Below are 15352 nucleotides of genomic sequence, written 5' to 3' on the forward strand. Positions count from 1 at the left end.
AAATTTCTGAGGATGTACGTCTAGAGTACAGCATTGTATGGTAGTGAAACATGGACTGTGGGAAAACCGGAACAGAAGAGAATCGAAGCATTTGAGATGTGGTGCTATAGACGAATGTTGAAAATTAGGTGGACAGATAAGGTAAGGAATGAGGAGGTTCTACGCAGAATCGGAGAGGAAAGGACTATGTGGAAAACACTGATAAGGAGAAGGGGCGGGATGATGGGACATCTGCTAAGACATGAGGGAATAACTTCTATGGTACTAGAGGGAGCTGTAGAAGGCAAAAACTGTAGAGGAAGACAGAGATTGGAATAAGTCAAGAAAATAATTGAGGACGTAGGTTGCAAGTGCTACTCTGAGGAAAGTGAGTGCTACTCACAGGAAAGGAATTCGTGGCGGGGCGCATCAAACCAGTCAGTAGACTGATGACCAAAAAAAAAAGCAACATGTATGCATGAGCTGTTAAGCTTGTCGTGCGGTAATCCTCGCACATGTCAGCTCTTGCCGTCTTCGGAATTGTGTGTATGATGCTTTGCCGAAAGTCAGAATGTATGTCGACAGACTCATACATTCTACAAACCAAAATGAATAGTCCTTTTGTTGCCACTTCACTTAGTGATTTTAGAAATTCTGATGGAATGTTGTCTATCTCTTCTCTCTTATTCGATCTTCATTCCTCCAAAGCACTTTTAAATTCTAATACTGAATCCCCTATCTCTTCTGACTCGACTCCTGTTTATTTTTCTTTCACATCAGACAAATCTTCCCACTCATAGACGCTTTCAGTGTATTCTTCCCACCTATCCGCTCTCTTCTCTGCATTTAACAGTGAAATTCCCGTAGCACTCTTAATGTTATCACCTTTGCTTTCTTTGTCACCGACGGTTGTTTTGACTCTCCTGTATGCTGAGTCTGACCTTCTGACAATTATTTCTTTTTCGATGTTTTCACATTTTTTCTGTAGCCATTTCGTCTTAACTTCCCTGCATTTCCTATTTATTTCATTCCTCAGCGACATGTATTTCTGTATTCCTGTTTCCTTGAACATTTTTGTACTTCCTCCTTTCATCGATCAGTTGAAGTATTTTCTCTGTTACCCATCGTTTCTTCACAGTTACCTTATTTGTACGTATGTTTTCCTTCCCAACTTCTGTGATGACCCTTTTTAGAGATGTCCATTCCTCTTCAACTGTACTGCCTACTGAGCTATTCTTTATTACTGTATCTATAGCCTTAGAGAACTTCAACCATATCTTGTCAGTCCTTAGTACTGCCTTTTCCCACATCTTTGCGTACTGATTCTTCGTGACTAATGTCTTGAACTTACCGTACTCTTCATCACTAATATATTGTGATCTAAGTGTATGTCTGCTCCTGGGTACGCCTTACAATCCAGTTGTTATGTCCCCTTAGATAAATTATGAATGATTGTGCTAGTAAACTTCTACGTTATTAGATACAAAGACAGTTGAGTAAAACTGAACGTACTCAGACAGTTTTCTCTTTACTGATTCTGATCATCACTAAACTGGCACACAATATTTTGTAGCGCAACGCAGTCTGACTTTCAATAATCCCTACAAAACAATGGCCCTGACGAACAATAACCTATACCTTCATGAATCAGTTACCCGACAAAAATCTTCGTTACTCGAACTACTGCAATACAGCGAGCGCCAATACTGCCACCTAAATAAAAGATTCTAACTACTGAAGGCACTAACTACTGATAGGCATAGTTAGCAAATGAAAGATTTTGATAGAGAACAAACAATGTATTTACCTTAATAATATATATATATATATATATATATATATATATATATATATATATATATAATTTTTTTAGCGCAACGCAATATATATATATATATATATATATATATATATATATATATATATATATATATATCAGTTCATGATATACAGTATTTCAAATTTACTCTTTCTGATGGGCTCACGTCCAGATCGTAAGCTCACAAAATTCTGCCATCTCTCTCCCCACATCCACCACTGCTGGCGGCTCACCTCCAACTGCGCAACGCGATGCGCTGTTCACATCGAACTGCCCAACACTACAATAGCGAATATTCCAACAATTACAACCAGCCACAGACTGCACACAGCAGTCTGCGATTTTCATACAGAGCGCTACGTGGCGTTACCAACATAAAAACCATAACAGCCTACTTACACAGTATCTATCTAAATAACATAAGCCATCGGATTACGCTGTGAATCACGAGAGGGTAGGCGATTATATGTATGTTAAGTATGATCTGTGTTGTCCCGTCTTCCTGCATTGTAATGTGCCATAAAAATTAAATTAATTTTGTTTTATACCTTCTCATTGCTTGCAGGGACTGCGTGTCCTATACATACCAGCAGTCCTCGGAGAAGCTCATCATTTCATAATACACATAGACGCCTGTGTAAATGTACTCTGTATCTATAGTTAAATTTCCAGTTTCAAGACACTTTAGACAGAGAACCACAGCTCAGAATTATGGTAAATGTGAACAGTACAAGATTGACGCAGAGGGAAACGCCACGGAACAAAAAAGTGTTTTAACAATATTTGAGCAATAGATGTCACTGTAAGCTTCGGAAAATGCACCCCAACAGACGCGCGATACACGGCTGTTCTTTATGTTGCATCCGAGACACACATGACTCTTTCCATGAAGGATCGCACGCTATTGGTAAAGCTCTTTCATAATAACTGAGACTGGCGTTAGTAGACCTGCAGAAGTTCCGGGCACTCAAGAGTACCAAATACGGCAATGGTCGGATGTCTCCAAAGGGTCTTGAGAAAATGAATCCTTACCCCAAAAAGGTAGTGCAAGGTGGCAGAGGGAGGAAAGCAATTAATCCGACACCTGTCGAAGATGTGACCACAGCGTTGCAGGAGAGTTCAAGCGGTTGTGTGCCAACATACAATGCACGGGGAATGCCCCAAATGTTGGTCATTCCTGCGAGCACGGTGGATAAAGTCCTTGGAAGCATCCTGCACTGCTGTCCATAGAAAATCACCCATGTTCAGGAGTTACTCCCTGATGACATGCTAGCAAGGTAAACGCTCGCTCTGGAATTTGTTGCTCGCATGGAAGTGGACAACGAATGGCCGTGGAACATTCTGCGGACAGATGAAACCCATTTCCATCTCCAATGACGTGTCAATATGCAGAATTGGAAAATATGGTTAGCTGGAAATCGGCATGCACATCAAGCGGTACTACTTTACACTGCAAAGGTGTCTGTGTGGAACGGGATGACTGCATGATTTATCGCACGGCCGTATTTTTTCTCCCTTATAACTGTTATCAAATATCGGAGGTTTTGGAGCTACAGCAGAGTGTTCGCAGCACCTCCACTCTCTTTAGGTCTCTCTCTCTCTCTCTCTCTCTCTCTCCCACTCTCTCTCTCTCTCTCTCTCTCTCTCTCTCTCTCTCTCTCTCACTCATTACGCTGTCATGTCGCTGGCATTGTGTCAAATATTATCTGTCCCCTTTGTCTGACTACTTCGAGCCTTAAAGAGGACGTAACACTGTTCCCAACTCCCCGCTTAACAGGGATTACAAATTTCCTGAAACCGAATGCGGAGCCTTTTTAATCTCAAAATGCAGCATGACGTATCTCTATCAAATTAAGTTACTTCAAAATATTTATGCAACGTAAATACAAAGATATTTACAGCACTTAATGAATAAATATCGCTACAGTATTCCTGCTACATTTTTAATAACTGATCTCAAATCGTCGAAGATTTATCAGACTAAGGATAGGCATAAAGTAATTAGAGCTTCAGACATTTCTTTTGTTCGTGGAAATGATGGCATAGTTTAGTCATTGAAAACAAAAAGTAATATTTAAACTTTACCCCAACCTTAAAGTCAATACACATTTAGTTCATGTTGCAAGAAAGTACTGGTCATACCTGTCTACGGGAAAGGTAGTAGCACTGATCCACTTAACTACCGTCCAGTATTCTTGACATCGATTCGTAGTAGGATCTTGGAACATATTCGGAACTCGTAATGAGGTATCTCAAACAGAATTATCTCCGTGCCAACCAGCATGGATTCCGGAAACATCGATCTTGTGAAACTCAGTTCGCACTTTTATCACGTGACATGCTGAAATCTCTGAATCAAGGCAGTCAGACAGATGCAGTAATTCTCATTTTTCAAAAAGCATTAGGATCAGTACAAGATCTTAGCTTATTATCAGAAGTTGTTTGTCGTAGCAAATTTACGGACGGCATACTTACTGACTTTAATACACAAGTGTCGTTCACTCAGATATACTCAGTTCCTAAATATGTAGCTGAAGAACTTTAAAATTCTCACGCTTGTGGTAGGACAGATCAGAGCTAACTATCTGTCCGACCTTTTGTCATTCGTGCTCTATGGTCTAAAATTTCTCATCGAAAGAGGCAATGTTGTAAATGGTAACTTAGCGTGATTATTTCGTTCCAGCTAGCCTTTAACCAAATATTTTAATTATCATCTTTGCACGTAGTACTTATAGTATTTGCTCTTACACTATCTACAAGTGTCCAGTAGAGCTGTAGGGAAGTGGTAAGAAACACTAATTAGAAAATTATTCTTTTCACGGTATATACACTGACATGACAAGACTCGTGGTGTATATACACTCCTGGAAATGGAAAAAAGAACACATTGACACCGGTGTGTCAGACCCACCATACTTGCTCCGGACTCTGCGAGAGGGCTGTAAAAGCAATGATCACACGCACGGCACAGCGGACACACCAGGAACCGCGGTGTTGGCCGTCGAATGGCGCTAGCTGCGCAGCATTTGTGCACCCCCGCCGTCAGTGTCAGCCAGTTTGCCGTGGCATACGGAGCTCCATCACAGTCTTTAACACTGGTAGCATGCCGCGACAGCGTGGACGTGAACCGTATGTGCAGTTGACGGACTTTGAGCGAGGGCGTATAGTGGGCATGCGGGAGGCCGGGTGGACGTACCGCCGAATTGCTCAACACGTGGGGCGTGAGGTCTCCACAGTACATCGATGTTGTCGCCAGTGGTCGGCGGAAGGTGCACGTGCCCGTCGACCTGGGACCGGACCGCAGCGACGCACGGATGCACGCCAAGACCGTAGGATCCTACGCAGTGCCGTAGGGGACCGCACCGCCACTTCCCAGCAAATTAGGGACACTTTTGCTCCTGGGGTATCGGCGAGGACCATTCGCAACCGTCTCCATGAAGCTGGGCTACGGTCCCGCACACCGTTAGGCCGTCTTCCGCTCACGCCCCAACATCGTGCAGCCCGCCTCCAGTGGTGTCGCGACAGGCGTGAATGGAGGGACGAATGGAGACGTGTCGTCTTCAGCGATGAGAGTCGCTTCTGCCTTGGTGCCAATGATGGTCGTATGCGTGTTTGGCGCCGTGCAGGTGAGCGCCACAATCAGGACTGCATACGACCGAGGCACACAGGGCCAACACCCGGCATCATGATGTGGGGAGCGATCTCCTACACTGGCCGTACACCACTGGTGATCGTCGAGGGGACACTGAATAGTGCACGGTACATCCAAACCGTCATCGAACCCATCGTTCTACCATTCCTAGACCGGCAAGGGAACTTGCTGTTCCAACAGGACAATGCACGTCCGCATGTATCCCGTGCCACCCAACGTGCTCTAGAAGGTATAAGTCAACTACCCTGGCCAGCAAGATCTCCGGATCTGTCCCCCATTGAGCATGTTTGGGACTGGATGAAGCGTCGTCTCACGCGGTCTGCACGTCCAGCACGAACGCTGGTCCAACTGAGGCGCCAGGTGGAAATGGCATGGCAAGCCGTTCCACAGGACTACATCCAGCATCTCTACGATCGTCTCCATGGGAGAATAGCAGCCTGCATTGCTGCGAAAGGTGGATATACACTGTACTAGTGCCGACATTGTGCATGCTCTGTTGCCTGTGTCTATGTGCCTGTGGTTCTGTCAGTGTGATCATGTGATGTATCTGACCCCAGGAATGTGTCAATAAAGTTTCCCCTTCCTGGGACAATTTATTCACGGTGTTCTTATTTCAATTTCCAGGAATATATATATATATATATATATATATATATATATATATATATATATATATATATATATATATAATACAGGGTTATTACAAATGATTGAAGCGATTTCACAGCTCTACAATAACTTTATTATTTGAGATATTTTCACAATGCTTTATGCACACATACAAAAACTCAAAAAGCTTTTTTAGGCATTTACAAATGTTCGATATGTGCCCCTTTAGTGATTCGGCAGACATCAAGCCGATAATCAAGTTCCTCCCACACTCGGCGCAGCATGTCCCCATCAATGAGTTCGAAAGCATTGTTGATGCGAGCTCGCAGTTCTGGCACGTTTCTTGGTAGAGGAGGTTTAAACACTGAATCTTTCACATCACTATGCGTGAAACTTGCCCGCACGCGTTCAACCGTTTCTTCGCTCACTGCAGGCCGACCCGTTGATTTCCCCTTACAGGGGCATCCAGAAGCTTTAAACTGCACACACCATCGCCGAATGGAGTTAGCAGTTGGTGGATCTTTGTTGAACTTCGTCCTGAAGTGCCGTTGCACTGTTATGACTGACCGATTGGAGTGCATTTCTAGCACTACATACGCTTTCTCGGCTCCTGTCGCCATTTTGTCTCATTGCGCTCTCGAGCGCTCTGGCGGCAGAAACCTGAAGTGCGGATTCAGCCGAACAAAAATTTATGAATTTTTCTACGTATCTGTAGTGTGTCAATGAATGGAGCTACAGTGAATTTATGAAATCGCTTCAATCATTTGTAATAGCCCTTTATATATATATATATATATATATATATATATATATATATATATATATATACACGGTAGTATCGGGCACACAAGGTACAAAACGACAGCACACTGGCGGAGTTGTTATTTGTACTCAGGTGATGCATAAATTTTCCGTTTTGCTTATGGCCACGCTGGGAAGAAACAGAACTTGTACGCGAAAAGGTCGTAACCGCATATCGATATTCGGACGATCTGTGAGAACAGTAACCTCAAACATGAAAAGTCACGCCCGTCCTTCATAGTCTCACTTCTGCTAGTACTTCTATCCGTCTAATAAAAGAGCATAGAAGCTCTCCCTAACACCCTGCTGGATAAGCACTCACTGAAGGGAAGGTGTTTGTAGCTAGATGTCTTAACCACAGCCTAGAGGTATCTTTTATTCCGCTTTTAAATGTTCTGAAACAGCATCTTGTACTGGAAACAACTTCGCAGGCCGGCTATGGAGGCAGCATGGCTCGTTATTTCTGTAGGGGACTTCCAACAATGTTTTGAGAACATATCATGTCGATTTGCTGCGCTGGCAGATTAAAACTATGTTCTGGGCCGGGATTCGAACCAGGTCCCATTTCCTTCAGGGCCGACACCTTCCCTATTGAAATATCTAGACACGACTCGCGTTCTCATGTCATTAACTTTAAAAGCAGCGCATTCTCCATTAGAAAGTAAATAATTCGTTCTGGAAACAACCGCCATGCTGTGTCTAAGCAATGCCTCTGCAACATTCTTTCTGAAAAAGCGTACACCGGAGTGGAATTTCTTTTTTTTTTTTTTTTTTTTACTTTTTCTGGTGCGTTCGTGTGGGAGAAAACTGCCGAGGTCATCGGTCCCTAGGGTTACACACTACTTAATCTAACTTAAAATAACTTACGCTGAGGACAACATGCACACCAATGCCCGAGGGAGGATTCGAACCTCTGAAGGGGGAGCCGCGCGAACCGTGGCAAGGTGCCCGAGACCACGCGGTTACCCAGCTCGGCACACTAGAGAGTCTGTCAAGACTGGAGGTTAGAGGGAATGTAATGTCAGAATTGATACTGTTGGGCCGTGAAGCCATTTAAACTCATGTGGATAGATGAAGACAATTTACAGATTCTTAATTTGGTCCTTATTTACGTTCCAGAATTTCCATGCAATATACGAGGAATTATTAAGAAGAAGAATAATTTAAATCACAAAATATTAAACTGTAACTTACATCAATGGTGGGCTCCATGTGGTTCCCAAGTCGTGCAGCGACCGTAAACCATAAAATTACCAAATATGCAGCAACCAGTCGCAAAATCATGTTTTATTTATTCACTTTTGCAAATCGATTTCAAATGATTAACAGCCATCAACAGTGCTTTCAACCAATATGTGCCCTGAGTTGTAATACTGTCTTAAGCAGAGGTCAGTATTACTACTCAGGGCACATATTGGTTGAAAGCACCGATGATGGCTGTTAATCAGTTGAAAACGATTTGCAAAAGTGAATAAATAAAACATGATTTGGCGACTGGTTGCTGCATATTTGGTAATTTAACATACATCACAAGATACTTCGGTTGTCTATGAGACATATTCTGCAAGTTGATCGTAAAAATCTTATGGCTGTCTCTTTGACATGTTTCTGCCACATTTAGATTCACGCTTTTCCTTCAGTTATTGTATTTATCAATATATTTATTACTAACAAAATCCAGTAGGTCAGTTGTACTAAAATGCTTTAGTGTATAGATGTTTAAATATCGTTAGAGGCAGCGGTTACTTATCCAAAATGCTTAAACAGATTCAACTATATAAGAAACTCGCATGTAATGTTTATTAATTTACCAGTTTAGAGACTGAGGAGTAACCCCAAAAAATTCTCGCATATGACGACAAAGAATTAAAACGTGCAAAATATTCTTTCTTCCTGATTATACGTTCGTAAGGTTGGTAGTTATGTTAAAAGTAGCTCAACCTTAATGTCGGAGCTGGTCTACTCTCTGGCATTTCCAGTTAATGATATAATAATATGCACCACCTACAACTTGGAAGTTTCTTCTTTGCTGATTGCTTCTCGATGGAATATTTTTGACAAAAAAGTAATTTTTTATAAAGTTAAAAGTTAGACCATTCGTCCAAATTGAACGCAAAATTATAGTCAATTCTTTCTTTCTTGGTTTGACTACAATAATTTTACCGCACCCTGACCCATTTTATTAATAAAAGGGTGAGATGATAAACATGCAGCAAAAGTGCTGGGTTCCTATTGCAGTCGGATTGCATAGGTAGACGAGCATGGCTACTGAAACTAGTGCTCGGATGTATGTGCATGATAGGCTTACTGCTAGTGCCGTGTTGCACAGATGGCAGGGCACAGCAGCAGAAGGTGCAACATTTCCTCATAAGTGTGACAACTTGCTCATGTGTGACGAGGGCAGGGTACCATTGTTACTTGAGTGTCAGACAACCAGTATCATGTTGCACGGGAGTCAGGGCACATCAGCAGATTGTACAACATATTCTTAGTAGCGTGACAGACATGCTGGTGTGTGGCGTATTGCGCCACTGGTACATGGGACATGGGAGCCTGAATATCAGAATCATGTAGCATAGGTGTCAGAGTGCAGCTGTGGAACATTCTGTCCGGGCTTTGTGTGTGTGTGTGTGTGTGTGTGTGTTTAGAAAACCAACTGGTGAGTGGCGTAGTGGCGCCAGTGACACCAAGGAGTCTGACCAGCAGGATCATGTTGTACAGGTGGCGGAGCGCGGCTGCGGAACCTGCTGCACGTGCACGCCTGCGTGGCAGACCTGCTGGTTTGTGGCGTGGCGGCGCCGCTTGCAGCCTGGGAGTCCCGGTGGTGGCTGCATGACCCTTCAGCCGCCGCTGCTGCTGATCTACCTCCACCACTGGTGCGGCGAGCCGTTGCCTTCGCTCAGGTACCAGAACTAACTGACAAACTTGTTTGTTTTATCCCGCTCAACATCTGCAACCACGTCACACCCCGCATATGGTACTTCAGGTACCACTAATTGTTTTCTTCTTACCTCTTCCACTTAATAATACCTAATGCTTGGTTTAAGAATCCAGAAGGAAGATTGTATACGTGAAAGAGACTTGGAGATGTTTCAGATTGTTCATGGAATGGCTAGACAGAGATTTAGGAACTAAGCCGTGTCCAGGGGAAAATGTGGACTCTGATCACAATTTATCGGTTGAGAACTGTAGATTAAAACGAAAGAAACAGCAAAAAGGAAGGAATTTAGTGAGATGGGACCTGGATAAACTGAAAGATTCAGAGATTGTAGAGAGTTTCAAAGGGAGCATTAGGAAACGACTGAAAGAACATGGAAAAGGAAAACAGTAGAAGAAGAATGAATAGCTTTGAGAAAGATTGAGGCAGCAGAGGATGAAGTAGGTAAAAAGACGAGAGATGCTAGAAATCATTGAGTAACACAAGATATATGAATATCATTGATGAAAGGAGAAAATATAAACATTCAGTAAGCGAAGTAGGCAACAGGGAATACAAACGTCACAAAATGGGCAAGTGAAAAATGACTAAGAGGAGTGGTGGAGCACGAATGTAAGGATGTAGAGGCATATATCACTAGGAGTAAGATAGATACCACCTAAAGAAAAATTGAAGAGACCTTTGGAGAAAAAAGAAGCTCCTGTATAAATATCAAATGCTCAGATGTTACAAAATTTCTCAGCAATTAAGGGAAATAAGAAAGGTGGAAGGAGTATGTAGAGTGTCTATAGCAGAGAGGGCAGTACTAAGGAAATGGAATAGGGCGTAGATTTAGATGAAATGGGAGATATGATACTGCTTGAAGAATTTGACAGAGGTCTGAAAAGCATAAAGTGAAACTACGCTCTGGGAGTAAACAACATTCCATTAGAACTACTGATAGCCTTGGGAGAGGCAGCCATGACGAAATTCCTACATCTGGTGAGCTATATGTATGAGACAGGCGAAATACTCTCAGACTTCAAGAAGAATATAATAATTCCAGTCCCAAAGAATGTTGACAGGTGTGAAAATTACCGAACTATCAGTTTAATAAGCCACGATTTCAAAATACTACAACAAATCATTTACAGATGATTGGAAAAAACTTGTAGAAGCCGACCTCAGGGAAAACCCGTTTGGCTTCCGGAGAAATGAAGGAACACAAGAGGCAGTGCTAACCCCACGACTTCTCATATGAGATAGGCTAAGGAAAGGCCAACCAACTTTTATAGCGTTTGTAGACTCAGAGAAACCGTTTGACAATGTTGACTGGAATACTATCTTTCAAATTATAAAGGTGGGAGGGGTAAAACGCAGGGAGCAAAGGCTACTTACAACTTGTACAGAAACCAGATGGCAGTTACAAGAGTCGAGGGGCACGAAAGGGAAGCAGTGGTTTAGAAGGGAGTGAAACAGGGCTGTACCCTATCCCAAATTTTATTGAATCTGTATACAGAGCAAGCAGTAAAGGGAAGGAAAGAAAAGAAAAAAATAGAGTAGGAGCTAAAGTCCAGGTAGAAGAAATAAAAACTTGCTGGTGACATTGTAATTCTGTCAAAGACAGCAAGAGCAGTTGGATGGAATGGACGGTGTCTTGAAAGAAGGATATAAGATGAACATCAACAAAAGCAGAACGAGGATAATGGAGAGTAGTCGAATTAAATCAGATGATGCAGAGGGAATTAGATTAGAAAATGAGACACTTAAAGTAGTAGATGAGTTTTACTATTTGGGCAGTAAAATAGTTGATGCTGAACTAGACATGATATAAAATGTAGGCTAGTAATGGCAAGAAAAGCGTTTCTGAGCAACTGTTATGTCAGAACGACAATGACATCCAAATTACTGATCTGATTTATTCACAACGGTACTGGTTCACAATAGGACTTCACAGTCCATAGCAGTTACACAATCCAGGGCACTCGACATCCGAGATAGTTGAGGCAGCATCCTAAGTTCCACAGGGTTTCTAGTATGTGCGGTCACTAGTCACAAGTACGAGCGAAGGCAAGAGTGGCTGTACGATGCTGCTGCAGTGGCCTGTATACCTTCCTGGTAGTCCGGGAATAAGGAGTGTGCTGGCGCCACGGGCCGAGTGGAGACTCGCTTCCATCTTGACACACCGGCCCTCTAGTGATCATCTCGAAATAGACTACGCGGCCGGTCGGCGAATCTACATGCCCGGTCCGAGTGTGTTACCTTTGCAGCAGCACCGCTGGCTGCGCTTTGCGCGTTTTGACGTCCACTGCTGTCGGCCGGTGGCTGAGTGACGGCGGATACCACAACAACAAAAATTTGTTAACATCGAGCATATATTTCAATATTTGTACGGAGTGTAGCCCTGTATGGAAGTTAAACATGGACGATAAACAGTGTAGACAAGAAGAGAATGGAAGCTTTCGAAACGTGGTGCTACAGGAGAATGCTGAATATTAGATGGGTAGATCATGTAACTAAAGAGGAGGTACTGAATAGAATTGGGGAGAAGAGGAATTTGTGGCACAACTCGACTAGAAGAAGGGACTGGTTGGTAGGACACGTTCTGAGACATCAAGGAACCACTAATTTAGTAGTGGAGGGAAGCTTGGATCGTTCAAATCATAAAGGGAGACCAAGATACGAATACACTAAGCAGATTCAGAAAGATGTAGGTTACAGTAGTTACTAGGAGTTGAAGAGGTTTGCAAAGGATAGAGTAGCATGGAGAGCTGCATTAAACGAGGCAATGGTAGCACAACTGAATCGCTACAAATTATGCCCATGCTTGCCGAACCGTTCATTTCATGTCCTAGTGTAGAACAGATAAAAACCACACCAGTGTAAAAATTGCCGAAGATTCTTGTAATGTGTCCTTCTCTGACACAACGATCGTATAGCTGACATAAATTCGGAAGTCTGAAAATCAAAGACTTTTATTTATATTTAATCACTGTAATGGCACAGGCTCCAATGAGATAAACAACATATAATAACTTCAACGTAAGTGTATAAAGCACAGCAAGCTTCCTTATGGAATGCAGCACGTAACTGTTACTATGTTCCCAAAAAATAATCTCAAAACACGCTGCACTCTCATGTAGGACTCACACACTGCTAACTTGCTGACATAACATTGCTCCATTTTCTCGGAATCCTTTCGATCACTAGAGGGCATGAACATAGTATTTCCTGGCAAATATCCAACCAACTGGGCCTTTTTCCACCAACGTCGAGGTTTTTTTAGGGGTGGGGGGTAAGGGGGTAGGAAGAGTTAATTAATTGACCAATCGACCAATTGATCAAATTGAGTGGGAGTGGGCTATTGGAATAATTCAGGCCTGAAAGTTTTCTTGTATTGTCGATAGGGTGAAAGGGGGGGGGGAGGTTCTCGGACGGACGTATTATCCCCAGGGGCTAATAAATCAACCTCCAGGGAGTCATAAATCAATAAACGGAACATTAGGTTAAGGGGAGGCGGTAGTAAATGAATCAAGTTTGCCCCTGAATGTATGTAGCCTGCACTAACAAAATGGCTCAGAAACTGCCTTGCCCCCTGGTCTAGTTCTGGAACCAGACAGCAACTGAATTCTTTTCGAAGGAAAAGTCATTGACTCTCTTATCTCACGGATTACAGAAAAACATTCGTCGCTTTTTTAAGGATCAATTGTGATCATTATCTGGATAAAATGTATTTTGGCTTAAAACGCTAATTGTGGTAAGCTGTGTGTTGCTGTGGTATATGAAGGGAAAGAGGAGGGACTGTGGGTGGGTTGGTATGTTAGTATTGTGTCAATCTGCTTGACGTGACTAACAAATATTTGCTGAGAAACACGTACTGAGAGAAATAGGAAGGAACTGAAAGCGTGAGAAGGAACAGAGGGAGGTGTCGGAGGGAGTATGATACAAAAAGCTGTGAGTGATCATCTAGAACTTGTACGAAAACAGGTCCAGTGCCAATGCGCTTCGCTGAACCTGTTGTTAGCGCCAACGAATAGCTGTCAGCAGACCGCTTTTACCTGTTGCTCCGCAGTGAATCTGGTTGGCCCGGAGGCCCGGAATGTTCGCGCCATTGTTCTGCCAGTGTGCGACGTCTGCTAATTAATAACGCAGCAAGACGCCGCTTCGCAGATCTGAATTATGCGAATGCGGGGACAATGCCAGGGCCCGCAGCTCCGCCGCTTGGGCGCAATAACACAGCCACACAGATAACGCCCGGCAGCTCTCTCAGACCCCTAGTCTGGCCAGTGAACAAAGCAGTAGCACATGGGGAGCATCTAGAGGCTGCGGACAGACTGCAAGTGTGTTCATAGGGGCAACAGCTAAACAAAGCAAGTCATATGAAAGGAAACCCGTTTAATAGCATATTGATACTTTATTTAATATTTTGGAAACATCATTTGCACTACCTAAGCAAGTCATAAACTACCACCTAAAAAAATATTAGCTGCAGCCATGGAACTTACTTCTCAGGTCAATAAAGAACGTGAGAAAATCGACAGGCCTAAGTTAGTAGAAATACGTTGCATCTACAAAAAGATAGACGTGAGAAGCAGTCAATAGCTTCCACCGACATAAAACTAAACTAAACTTAACTTCGTCCGAACAGGCCTTGGAAGGGCCAACGAGACCGACCGGCCGCCGTTTCATCCTCAGTCCACAGGCATCACTGGATGCGGATATGGAGGGGCATGTGGTCTGCACACAGCTCTACCAGCTGTATGCCAGCGTACGAGACAGAAGCCGTTACTTCTCAATCACGTATCTCCTCAGTTTGCCTCACAAGGGCTGAGTGCACCCCGCTCGCCAACAGCGCTCGGCTGATAGGATGGTCACTCATCCAAGTGTTAACCCAGCCCGACAGCGCTTAACTTCGGTGATCAGATGAGAACCGGTGTTACCACTGTGGTAAGGCCGTTGGCTACCACCGTCATACCGTAGCAAAAGACCCTGCCGAGAACCAGAGAAAATTTTGGCCATACGAAAAATCACTACGCGTGTTGAAGGTTTCTGTATAGTCACTCTTCGACCACTCTGGTGTGACAATAGGAAAAGGATAGCTGAAGTTTTAAATTTTGCGTTTCAGAAATTATTCTCGCGATAGGATCGTGGGAAGATACCGTCGTTTGACCGTTGCACAGATTCCCATATGGAGGACATAGTAATTAGCACATTCTGGCGTAGAGAAGCAACTGAAAGAGTTCGAAAAAAATAAGTTTCCAGGTTCTGATGGAACAGCAGTTCGGTTTTACAAAGTATACTCTGCAATATTGGCTTCTTACATAGCTTACATTCACAGCCAATCTCTCTCCCAGTGCAAAGTCCCAAGAGACTGGAAAAAAGGTTCAAATGGTTCAAATGGCTCTGAGCACTATGGGACTCAACTGCTGTGGTCATACATCCCCTAGAACTTAGAACTATTTAAACCTAACTAACCTAAGGACATCACACACATCCATGCCCGAGGCAGGATTCGAACCTGCGACCGTAGCGGTCGTGCGGTTCCAGACTGTAGCGCCTTTAACCGCTCGGCCAC

At 43.3% G+C, this 15352-nt stretch overlaps 1 pseudogene; it reads right to left on the bottom strand.

The window, feature by feature from the left end:
• Positions 1 to 14620: 14620 nt before the first annotated feature.
• Positions 14621 to 14738, bottom strand: LOC126189155 (5S ribosomal RNA; annotated as a pseudogene).
• Positions 14739 to 15352: the final 614 nt, after the last annotated feature.

Source organism: Schistocerca cancellata, chromosome 5 (assembly GCF_023864275.1).
Source record: "Schistocerca cancellata isolate TAMUIC-IGC-003103 chromosome 5, iqSchCanc2.1, whole genome shotgun sequence".
NCBI classification, from domain to species: Eukaryota; Metazoa; Arthropoda; class Insecta; order Orthoptera; family Acrididae; genus Schistocerca; species Schistocerca cancellata.